The sequence below is a fragment of the Ctenocephalides felis genome, unplaced genomic scaffold (genome assembly GCF_003426905.1).
Source record: "Ctenocephalides felis isolate EL2017-DRISC unplaced genomic scaffold, ASM342690v1 CF-g0.4_SCAFFOLD_01604, whole genome shotgun sequence".
NCBI classification, from domain to species: domain Eukaryota; kingdom Metazoa; phylum Arthropoda; class Insecta; order Siphonaptera; family Pulicidae; genus Ctenocephalides; species Ctenocephalides felis.
Window position 1 is genome coordinate 58,735,677 of NW_020537758.1, and position 12,533 is coordinate 58,748,209.

The window sequence follows — 12,533 nt, forward strand, 5'->3', positions numbered from 1 at the left end:
CTAGTGGTGTCCATTAATAATTAATAACTATACAGAAATAATACATATCAAATATAATAAGTTTTTATTTCAATATTGTACAAGAAATGTGTAATTTCTTTGCATTTTTTACTGATTTTTGAACAATACTTCTAAAATAAATTAAAAAGTTAACTTCAAAACAACAAGTTGGTACTCGAATATGACGGCTCTAACGATATCAATAAGGAGAAGTTTACGACGCAATTTTGGATATTGTAAATGATGAAAAATTAAATTAAATTAAAATTTAATAAATCCAACATAAAATACGTGTGTAATGTTTGAAAATGGTAGTTTTTTTTTAAATATTAATATTGCACATACGTTAAAAATGATTGAAAATTTCAAAATACTTGATTATAATCAACACCCGAATCGCCTCGATTTTCTAAATAAATTTGAAATCAATATATTTCATACGCTGTTAGATTATATCTAATTTTTTGTGCACTAAATACAGAATAATTAAAAATTAATTTATTTATTTCACTTAATATTTTTGTTAAATGAAAGTTACAGAATTTAAGAAATGCATTTCAGAAATAGTATTTATTATTTTGATATCAAGATCTTTATATCAAAATAAATAAATACTATTTCTGAAATGCATTTCTTAAATTCTATAACTTTAATCTAACAAAAATAATAATTCTTTTGCTGTGGTAGTCGAACTTACATCCTTAACCAATTTACTACATATTGAATATTACTAAAATGTGAAATTATGACAGGGATTGTTTTATTTATTGATATAGATAATAATAAATAAATTTAAAATCAATATATTTTATACCCTTCTAGATTATATCTAATTTTTTGTGTACCAGATCCAGAATAATTAAAAATTAATTTTTAAAAAATATGTAAGTATTTATATAATTTTAATGATAAACTCTTAAAACGATGAAAATTAATAGGGGGGGGGGCGCTAGAAAAAAAGTTGCATGCGGGCGCTAAGGACCCCAGGACCGGCCCTGTATATATACATATATTATATATATCCCCGGTATCCGAAAATCATATGTGCCTATGCGACTTTTTTTACCCATATAAATCGATCCGCCCTAATATATATATATATATATATATATATATATATATATTTCAGGGCAATACATAAATTAAAAACTTGTATGACTTTTAAAACATTTTTATTGTTTTCATACGTTTCGACACATTGTTTTGTGTCATCTTCAGTGGACTATGTAATTGTAGTAATCCTAATTATTTCATAATTAGAATTGTTCACAATGCACAATAAAAACAATTCTCGTCACTTTAAATCGAACAATATATAAATTTTAGAATGAGTTTTTTATTGTATAGTACATCTCGCAATTCCGTATTCCGATGCGAGAGTGTAGTGGTGAAAAAAGTACAAGTTTTTAATTGATGTATTACCCTGAAGACTGAATCTCACATATCTCAACATCAAAATTATAACTTATAATTATATAATTATATTATATGTATATATACATTAGAATTTACCTTTGTTTTCACTGTAGTAAAACGTTTTGCAGCTTTTGCACCCTTTTTCTGGCCTTCAAGACTATAATCTCTACCTGCTTTACCAGCAGCATGGGCAGGAACTTCTAAAGTAAATCGTTTTTTATCATTGCCATGATAAGTCACCTCGCAACCAAAATATTTGCATTGTTCTCTCAAATAACTTGCTAATTCATCTTCAATTTTTTTAATATTATCAATAGCATCGTCATAGTCATTATCCACACCAGCTATAGGCACGATAACGCCATCCCTTTCGGCTTGTTCATGATTGAAAGCATTCTGTAATGATTAAATTTTCTATAATTGAAGCGAATTTGCATACATATTTACTATTACTGTGAAATAAGACCATTTGCGTTCTGTAGAAATAAACATCACCTATTATAAAATTTAGTGAATGAAAGAACAACCTCAAACGTTGTTCAAATGATAAATTATTGGAAAAATCATTGTAATCGGTTGCTCCGTACTCTCAATAATTTGAATTAAATCAATTAAAATTTTTCGTTTTTAATTTTTTTTTGAAAAAATAATGCTTTCTTTAATAAATTAATATGAATTGCAATTACTCGAAAATAAGATGCCGAGGCTACTCTTAAATGCAGTAACTTTCTAATAGTCTAATACAATTTATTAAATATTATTAAAATTATATTCAAGATCAGTAAATTTATTTGGGTATGATTTCAAATCGGACTTTTAGTTTTTCAAAGAACGATGGCTCCAATTAAATATTCACCCAAAACCCTGAAAGGCTTTAAAAGAAATTTGCCATATTATATTAAATGTATTTTAAAGCTTCTAAAACATACAAAATTCCCAATCAAACCTAATTTGAGCTAGTAGTTATTGTTAACTTGAAAGTCTTTAAAGATTATTGTGAAGTCTTTAAAGATTTATGTTTGTTGACAGAATTGTAACTTTTATTACAAGTTTATTTTTTTTACTTTGAGTTTAAATTTTATATTTATTTTATGTTTATATTTTTGTTTAATTGCCGTTAAAAATTATTCCTTTATTGTTTTTCATTTATTTGATTTACCGAAACAGTATTGATAATGATAATTATACTGCTATTACTATAATAATACCAGCTTTTATTTTATTTTTATTTTAGAAGTTTTTTAACTTCTTATAATTTTATGACTTTTATAAAACTAAATAAATGTTTAAAATCATATCAAAGTATTATTTCATAATTAACCACACTTTTTATAACCCTTTTTTATAACTATATTTATCAAGGCAATACGATCAAAAATGTAAGCATCGTGCGCTATCACGGAATAACGTACAACGACTCCCGGCATTATATTCACGAGCCGAATTTTATCACGGAATTAGGGACAAACGCGTGGTTCAGCAAAATGCCGATTATTTCTATAAATGACGTTCTACGACGAAAAATTTTGTTTTATAATGATCTTAAAAGTCTAATTAATAAAATATAACAGATTTAGTTCGTCCACTTTCCTATTTTCTCTAAAATTCGTCTTTAAAGTCAAACGTTCCTTAACATCCCGTAATATGGTACGTTTACCTTATTGCTAGTGTGTAATTGTACAACTTTTTTGCCAAATTTTACAAAAGCTGAGAAAACGCCTCTAACACAAAAAAAAACTATAATAGAGAATAAGTTAAAACTATGATGAAATGGTCAATGTTAATGAAAATTTTCAGATAAAAAGTGATATTAGCATTTAAGATATAATCAGACCTAGGAAGTATGCAGTGGAAATACTCTTATCATCCTATGTCAGCATTATCTCTCAAAAATCTTTTACACAATTTCAAATCTCTAGTGGTTTCAAAATCACTTTACAGCAAACCTTATATAATGACAATCAAATCTCTGGATCTGTATACTTCATATATTAGCGAAAAATATAAACATTAATAAATCGTAGCATATTCTATTCATAAAGATTAAAATAAATTATCTACATACTTTGAAAAATTCTAATTCCTCTTGCACATCTGGAAGTTGCCCAAGTGGATTGATGCAAGTCAATTGTTTAAGTAAGGCGGAAGTTGATTCAGAAAATAATTCATGAAATTGTGAAATATGTTCAAAAGCATTCAAAGTAGCAATAAAATCACTTATTCTTCTCTTGGCATAAGTTTTTTGTTCATAAAAGATTGCTCGACTGTCAGGATGAAACTTATTATATTCATAATTTCCACTTGTGTGTATCCTGAAATATATAATTTTATTACTATTGCTTATTATGGTAACATTTTTAGGAACATTTATAATTTCCAACATTCCGTAGAATATTTTAAAAATCGTAATAAAATAGAAAAGTTCGTAAATCGTAATAAAATATAAAACATTCAGCAGAATATTTTAAAAATCGAAATAAAATATAAAAGTATTTTTTGGTAATTTACCTTTCAGAATCTGATTTTATAAATACCTGCTTGCGTGTGCGTCGTGTACCTTCCTTAAATAATTAAAACAAACGCGAAACATTTAAATAAAGAAATGTTTTAATAAAAATGCATAAACTTTTACTGTTTTCTGAACACACAGTGGTGTATAATTCACAGCAGAATCTCTCATCTCATATGGACCAATCCAAGGTTTGACTAATATTTAGACTTCCCTTTACAGATGGTCTCATTTATGAGAACTTTACAGATGGTCTCATTTATGAGAAAAACTATTTGCCCGATTTTAAATTTTGTTTTCTTTATTTATCAGTACTTTTCGAGTTTATCTACTATAAATTAACATGTCTTTAGGGACTTGAATCGAGGTTTGTATTCGACTTGATTCGAAGAGTAATGCACATCAGGATGCTTATTAACCAGTTAACTGAGACGCTCTCATCGAACTGTGCGCACAGTTTTGTGCCGTCCGAATAGAGCCCATGACCAGTATATAAAATGAAAATAGTAAGATATATAATGAAAAATATGGATTTATATCACAAAAGCGAAAATTTTATTACTCCATTTTACTTCTTTGTTAACATAAGCATAAATATTATATTAATAAAACTCAATAAATTCTATTGGTACATGTAAATGCAAGAAAGTAGGAATAGTCAAAAAACAAACTTCGAAATAAACAGTCCTACTGTTTATTGTTAATTTTTTGTCTCAAGGTAAACAACCACTCTTATGACTACTTATTTTATACCAACATAACTTTAAAATAATCACAACATTTTGGCATTTTAAAATATTATTAACTTCATATAGAGTAAGTTATAGTAATCGAAAAAAAATAATCGAAGATTTCTGAACTTATGTGTAGATACATTTTTTCACCGACTTTTTTGAAAGCACTGATCAACCGATTGGGAAGATTCAAACAATAATAACATACGATTTCTCAGACGTGCTGATGATTAGTTTTCACGAAAGACAGGTCCAGTCAACGGTAAAAAGTGCAAAAAACGACCAATCAATCTGGAAAAGCAGGTTAGAAGTTTGAAGAAAAATTAAAATTAAACTAGTTGGTTTTGTATTTAGCCTTGAGGCAAGTTACATGAACTTCCCGATATGTGTAAATAATCGACTTAATCAAAAAAAAAAATATGTAAATAATGAACTTCATCAATCCTACTTTAAAAAAAACGATAATAATTTTAGCAAAGTTTGACGAATTTGTAAAATTAAACTACTTGTCGTAAGGCCGTAATATTACAGTATGTTCTATAAGACCATGATGAATATCGCCAAAAAAAGTTCCATGAAAATCGGCTTAAATTTTTTTTTCAATAATTCATTACAAGAAAACGGCTCGGTAGATTTTCGCCTAAAACTAATCAGTATCATTCCCAACTAATATATTTCGAATAGTTTTTAATTTTTTAAAATCGGTTCGGTAGGATGAGCTTAAATGTGGACGAAAAGTTTGACACTTTTTTTCAAATTGCAAAGAAACGGCTTGGCAGATCGTCGCACAAAACTGACAAACGATAGTCCTCACTGAAATACATAAAATGGCTTTTAAATTTCTAAAATCGGTTCAGGCGTTCACGGCTTGGCCGATCGTCGCACAAAACTGACAAACAATAGTTCTCGTCGAGATACATCGAATGGCTTTTAAATTTTTAAAATCGGCCCAGCCGTTTTCGAGAACACGTCGATTTACGGCAAAAAATCTGTTCACATACACACACACACACATACTTTTTCCAAATTATTTGAAGTTTCCAAACTAGTCTGGGATATCTGTCATGTTAAATTATCAGAAGAAACAGTCATATTATTAACAATTGTATTTAGTGCAATTATTGACCTATATGAGCAGAAATAATTCTAATACTCAAATGTCAAAAGGATCCTCATTCTTTGTCTTCTCATTAGCTTGCCTTCATAAATTTACAAGATTTTAAAAATAGCTTTTCATACAAATTGAAACCCTTTTTGTGAAACCTTCCACTCTGATATGAAGCTCAAGAGTGTCAAGAATGCTAAGTGCACTGTGAAATATTTATGTGTTTGAACATGCTTGATTAGATTTTGTCTGACTGCATCTCAAATCAATATTTTTAATAAAAATATATCAATGTGACTATACTTGCTATCGATATAATTAGTTTGAAAATAGACTTGACCAATTTATTGTTTGTGACAGTCTTGAAATATGATAATTCTAAATGCATATGCTCTCATCATTTTGTATATCACTCAAATTTAGTGATAAAATTACAAATTACTGTTAAATTAATTACTGTTAATTAAATACGGTTACTATGATAAATGTAAATCACTTTATGTTCGATTTTTATTATTGAATATCTTAAACCAAACCCAAGTAAATTTGCCTAAAAGCTGATGATTATAATGTACTTACTGTGCTATATTTCTTTCCAGATCAGGAAATTGCGATAATTTCTTTCTGATTTCTTGTAAAATAGATGGGTTAGATAGTAAAAACTCTATTGCTTCTTGACGTTTTCTTATCACAGATAAAACACAGGGAGGAGCACATAGCATCTGCCTTAATAACCTAAATGAAACATTTTTTATGATAAGAAGTTCTGCAGTAACTACAGTATTGTTTAGTGCTTCAAAGGCATGTTCACACTGATGTTACAAAGCATTATTACAACAATATAAAAAGTACAAATACGCGCATGCACGTGTGTGTCGAATTTTTACTCCAAAATATTCTGTTACTTAGTAATTTTAGTGTTTTTGTCCTGGTTGGTATGTATATTTATTTTCACTTTATGTCCTTATATTTGCATTCATTATGGTATTTTAGATTTGCTGAATGATAATACACATCAAGTGTCAAAACATAAAATAATGTTTTTCTTTTAACTCATTTTATACCCGACGAATGGGCTGCTAATTACTTTCAAATAAGTTTTAATGTTGAAAAAACTATCAAGATATATTAACTACATCATATGCCAAAATTGAGTCACAGTATAATATTGATTTAATGAACACATTTATTTGTTCAGCTGTATAAAAACTGTTTCAATTTTTTAAAAAAAATATGCCTTACCTCTTTCCAAAAGGCGTACAGCAATGGTCAATTTTTTGTAACAAACTGCCATCAACACCAACTACTCTTAAATTATGTAAAGTAACAGCATCTAACACCATGTGCTCAAGCAAATCAATTTTGTCATTCTTTTCTTGCTTAAATTCAGAAGCAGACAGATCAGGAGGATTGTAGACAAAAAAACGAGCTCTGGAAATTATTTGTTGATCTAGGTAACAGTTCTTTAAGTAACACAATGCAGTACCAAGTGCTTTTAAAGAATATTCATATTTCTCTTCAGGCGCTAAATTATCAGCTGAAAAAAGTATTTTTTTTATGAAATCTTAAAATAATGAACTCAAAACACACAACATCAAATATAAAAATTATGCATCTATTTATTCAATTGCATAAACAATAATAATAGGTAAAAATTAGATGAAGAGTGTGCATATATTAGGTCTCATCTTTTGAATATAAAATTAGGCATTCTTGCACTGCTTTACCTTGTTTATGACTCTTTTTTTTGTTGATGTTCTCGATGCGAAATAAGTTTCATTTATCACTTATACATAAAGTGAAAAATTCAACTTATCTGTTGAATATGAATTTTACGTTGAACGTTTTCCACATAAAATAATTTGGCGAAATAAGGTTTATGTATAATAAAATATTATGTATTTCTACTCGATGTTAAATAATTAAATTTGAATTAAACGTACGTTTAATACTAGGATTAAGAGCCCTTTAATTTGACAGAACTCGAAATTTAAAATAAAATGCTGAAAAAACGATAGCACTAACCTTAACTGATTTGTGGAGTGAAATCATAGTTTTATTAATAGATATTACATGGGCAATCATAATTTTGATATTCTTTCTAAATTTTAAAATCTATATCTGGTATACTATCTTTACGAAAGCTAGAAACTTACTAATAATAAGTTAGAACAAAACACCACACAAGTAATTAATACACTGAACACAAACAAAAACATGTCAAAGTAATTATTACTTCGCCAAAAAGCATGTTAGTGGAATAATAAATAAATATGAATATACTTCGAAAAAGAAATAATAAAAATAATAAGTTCGAACCTCATATCTCAAAGAACGAATAAACCAAGAAAGTTAAATTTACTAGCAAAAATCATGTTTTTTTTTATTTTTTCATTCGAATTTTTTCAATAATAAAATTTTCAAGTTTTTTACCATTGTACAATCCTGATTAAATTCGATTAACTTTTGGTGGTGGAATTTGCTAACACACTTTAGTATTTTTTTTACAGGAGGGCCTTTCAAAGTCGACCGATTTTAAAAAATTAAATTCTTAGTTCACAGAAGGTTTTAATTCTTGAAAACGGTATTTGGTATTTTGGTAAAAATGGTATTTTTTTTATTGCCATTCAATAAATATTATTCGCGCTTACTGTACCAAAGTTTAAATGAACAAAATCAATAAAAATTGACCACAATAACCAAAAATTGGTCAGAATCTCCAAACAAATATTATCACCTCGTGTCGACTTGACCGTCAAGGTCCGGGACATCCTGTACGTGCTTATAAATTAACTAGTGGGATGCATGGCATCGTGCCTTAAGGCAAATTGCTGGAACATTCCGTACCGTAAGGGATCGTTCAAGTATTACGTAAGCAGATTTATTACAATTATTTACCCCCCCCCCCCCCATATCTGATAATTTGCATATGTCCAATAAATATTTTTGACCGCCAAATGACATTTTTTAACTTATTTTTATTGAGAGTCCATAACCGCTGGACCTGCCTTCTCAAAAATTTAATCAGTTCTTCATCTTGTCAATACAAGTAAAATGTTTTTGCTCCTTAAAAACTGAGTTACTGTTTTTGGCACTTTTTGCCCCGCATCTTCGGAACCAGCATTCTCCAAAAACTAATTAGCACGTCTCCTTATCAATACGAATCGAATGTTTTTTGAATTATTCAAATCGGTTGGTCAGTGTTCCCGAAATCGTCGACGAAAATTTGTATCCGAACACAGACACACACACACACACACTGATGGAAGCTTGTCATCGGGTTGGAAATAGTAAGGCACCGGGATTAGATGGAATTCCTAATATCGCCTTAAAAACATCAATTACGACATCTCCGACAATGTTTCTTAATGCCTATAATACATGTCTAAAAGAAGGGGGTTTTCCACGAAAATGGAAAGAGCAAAGATTATTGCTTTTTTCCAAAGAAAGAAGACCACCAGATGAACCATCATCCTACCGTCCGATATGCATGCTGGATACAGCGGGTAAAATTTTTGAAAGAATAATTCACCAAAGAATAGATGCAGTAGTTGACCCACTCCTAGTTGACAATCAGTATGGTTTTTGCAAAGGGCGATCAACAGAATGAAACAATATAACAGAATGTGTGCCGCAAGGCTCTGTTCTAGGGCCTTTGCTATGGAATATTATGTATGATGGCCTTTTATAGACTTGAGATTCCAGCATATGTGAAACTAGTAGCATATGCAGACAATGCAGCCATAGTAGTTGTCTCCAAATAAATTGATGAGATCGTAAGTCTATTTGACATTACCTTTAAAAAAATTAATTGCTGGATGGAAACAATGAACCTCTAATTAGCACAACAAAAAAGTGAAGCTGTTCTTATCACGAGTAGGAAAACAATAGAGACCATCAAGCTGAAGATAGGAAATCTAGAGATCACGTCAAAACCTCATATCTGTTACCTCGGCGTAATGCTTGATGCTCGATTGAATTTCAATCAACAGGTGGAGCACGTTAGTGCTAAGGCGTCAATAGTTAGGACGAGACTTGCTCGACTAATGCCTGATGTTGGAGGCCCTAAATAAACTAGAAGGATATTATCATCATCAGTGGTTACACTTCGGTGCTTACATATGGTATCACCATATGGGCTGATACTCTCCCTGAGACCTATATATCGTCTAATTAAGTGCTTTAAGAATTGCTTGCGCATCTCGCACAATATCGGAAGAAGCAGAGTGCGTTATTTCAAAAACTCTGCCACTCTTAATTTTAGCAGAGGAAAGACGGACAATTTACCATCGAAGACATCAATAATTGAGTCCTGAAAAGTTGAGAATTGAAAAATTGGCAGAACAGCATTGACCGATGGCAGCAACTGTGGGATGTCATAGCGAAAAGCAGATGGACGCATCGTCTCATTCCAAACATCAAAGTCTGGCTAAATCGCAAGCATGTAGAAGTAAATTATTACACTACACAAATGCTATCTGGGCACTGCTGTTTTCGAACCTACCTACATCGCTTCAAGCACGATAGCTCGCCGGATTGCCCATATTGTTTGGGCAAAATCGAAGATGATGAGCATAAGTTCTTCGTGTGCTCGCGATTTGGTGCTCTACGGGACGATGTGGAAGAGACATTGAGGCGAAGAATTACTCCAGGTACTGTTGTTGAAGTGATGCTGACAACTGAAGCTGCTTAGAACGCCATAGACAGGTTTGCGAGAGAGGTGCTAATTGACCTGCGTTCTATGGAAAGAGAAAGGGCGAATGGGACTACCCTTGAAAATTGAGTATAAAATCAAGTTAAGAATGATAACATTATAGATCCTCTGCTCACGAAGCAATGCCTAACGGCGGTTTTCGTGGGGGCCAGAGGCAAAGGCAAAGGAGGTTTTTGTCGGTATTAAACCAGGGCGGTATTGAGTCCGACATATCCAGACAAAACACCAGTCTGGGATGCATGAAAGCATTTCCTTCGCTATAGAAAAAACAAAAAAAAAAACACACACACAGACACATACATCCATTTTTCTAAGGTTTGCCAAAATGTTCAGAAATTTTTGAAACGTAAAGATATATACAAATTTTCATTTTCGATTTTTTTGCGATTACCTAACCCTACTGAAAGTACTACCATACATACATGTATGTTTGTATGTATGGATAAAATTTTTCGTTCACGAACGTCTGCAGACGTTCAGAAACCTTCAAAACCTGAAGATATGCAAAACATTTTCATTTTCAATTTTTGGACGATTACTATAACTCACCCTACGGGAAGTTATTGAATTCAAAATTGAAGTGATTACCTTGATTGAAGCTTGAAAAAAAAATTAATAGTAAAATTATAGAAAAACGGAGAATTGTGCGAAGAGAAATTTGATCATTTAATGAAATATTGAATATTGTTATATTAACACTAAACTTACCAAGTACCAGTCAAATTGGTCGTTTGCAAATTTTTGTAAAACTTACATACTTTTAAATGTAATGTAACTCTTATCAAGCTATATGACAATTCTTACTATAAGCGAATAATATGTATCTATGTTCAAAAAAAAAAGTTGTTCTGTGGCCAAACGATTTCATAAAATTCACAAAATTATTTTATATTGGCAACTTAAAAACGGCTCATGTAGAATAATTGAAGAGTATAAGAAGGGGTTTAGAAGAATAATACAAAAATTACAATCGAAATACGCGACAGAATTTGAAGAGACAGTGATTAAGTCTTCAATTAAAAAAGACAAACTAACTAAACGTCGTCTCTGGTGAAGCATACATTCTAGATGTGAATATAGATGACATGAATCGCACAAAATATAGCTCATAAATCTCATAAAAAACATTGGACCATATAAACCTAGAAACAAAGCATACAAAGTTCACTTTTGGTTGAAAATTGATATGCTGGGTTCTATTTAGATGAGAATGTAAATGTATAAAAACTAAACTATTTCACTTGACAATACGACTAAAATGAAAAAAAAAGATTATAACTTACATTGAAACGAATGGTTTAAAATCATTTGGCCATATAGTTTGTCCTTCTTTATTGTAATACTTTTCTGCTAATACCTGCAAACATTTTTTAGAAGACCAAACTTGAGTATTTGGAGAAAGGAGCTTCTTTCAAAGCAGTACTCAGAGCTGAGGATAATATTTTACGAGTACGTTCCGTAATCATGCCTCGCTCATACAAAACCAACACAGGCGGGTAACATGCTAGCAATGTTAATAACCTAGAACACTGATTATCATCTGTAAATTGCCCAAGATGAAATTCTCCAAAAGATGTTTCAAGCAAACAAATTCCATATTCACTAAATTTTTCATGATCCTGAAAACAAATGATCTTTTTTAAATGTATAAACATAGATGAAGAAAAAAAGAAATGAATGAATTAATTTGCACTTATGTTTTGCATAAAAATTTTAAATACTGAAACAGAATATAAGGTGACCAAGTATCTTCATTTTTTATAAAAATATATAGTAAAAAATAAAACATCAACAGCAAAAAAAAGTATTAGAGTTTCCTACCTTTTCTATAACAACAAGCATATAGCGGCCTGAGATTTTGATGGTTGTCCATTTTGGCACTGTAGGTGACCGTTCCCTTGTTTGTAACTTGACACACCTCACGTTTCACTACTTTATCATATTTTGTTGCGCCACTAATTTTTAAATATATATATATATATATATATGTTGTGTGTGTGTGTATTTTGAAATATTTGAGTTTGGTGTTGAATATATTTTGATGAGTTATTTAGA

General features: G+C 30.2%; 1 pseudogene; it reads right to left on the reverse strand.

Moving 5' to 3' along the window:
• LOC113373987 overlaps positions 1 to 12,533 on the reverse strand; it is a 34,009-nt pseudogene that overhangs the window by 15,340 nt on the left and 6,136 nt on the right.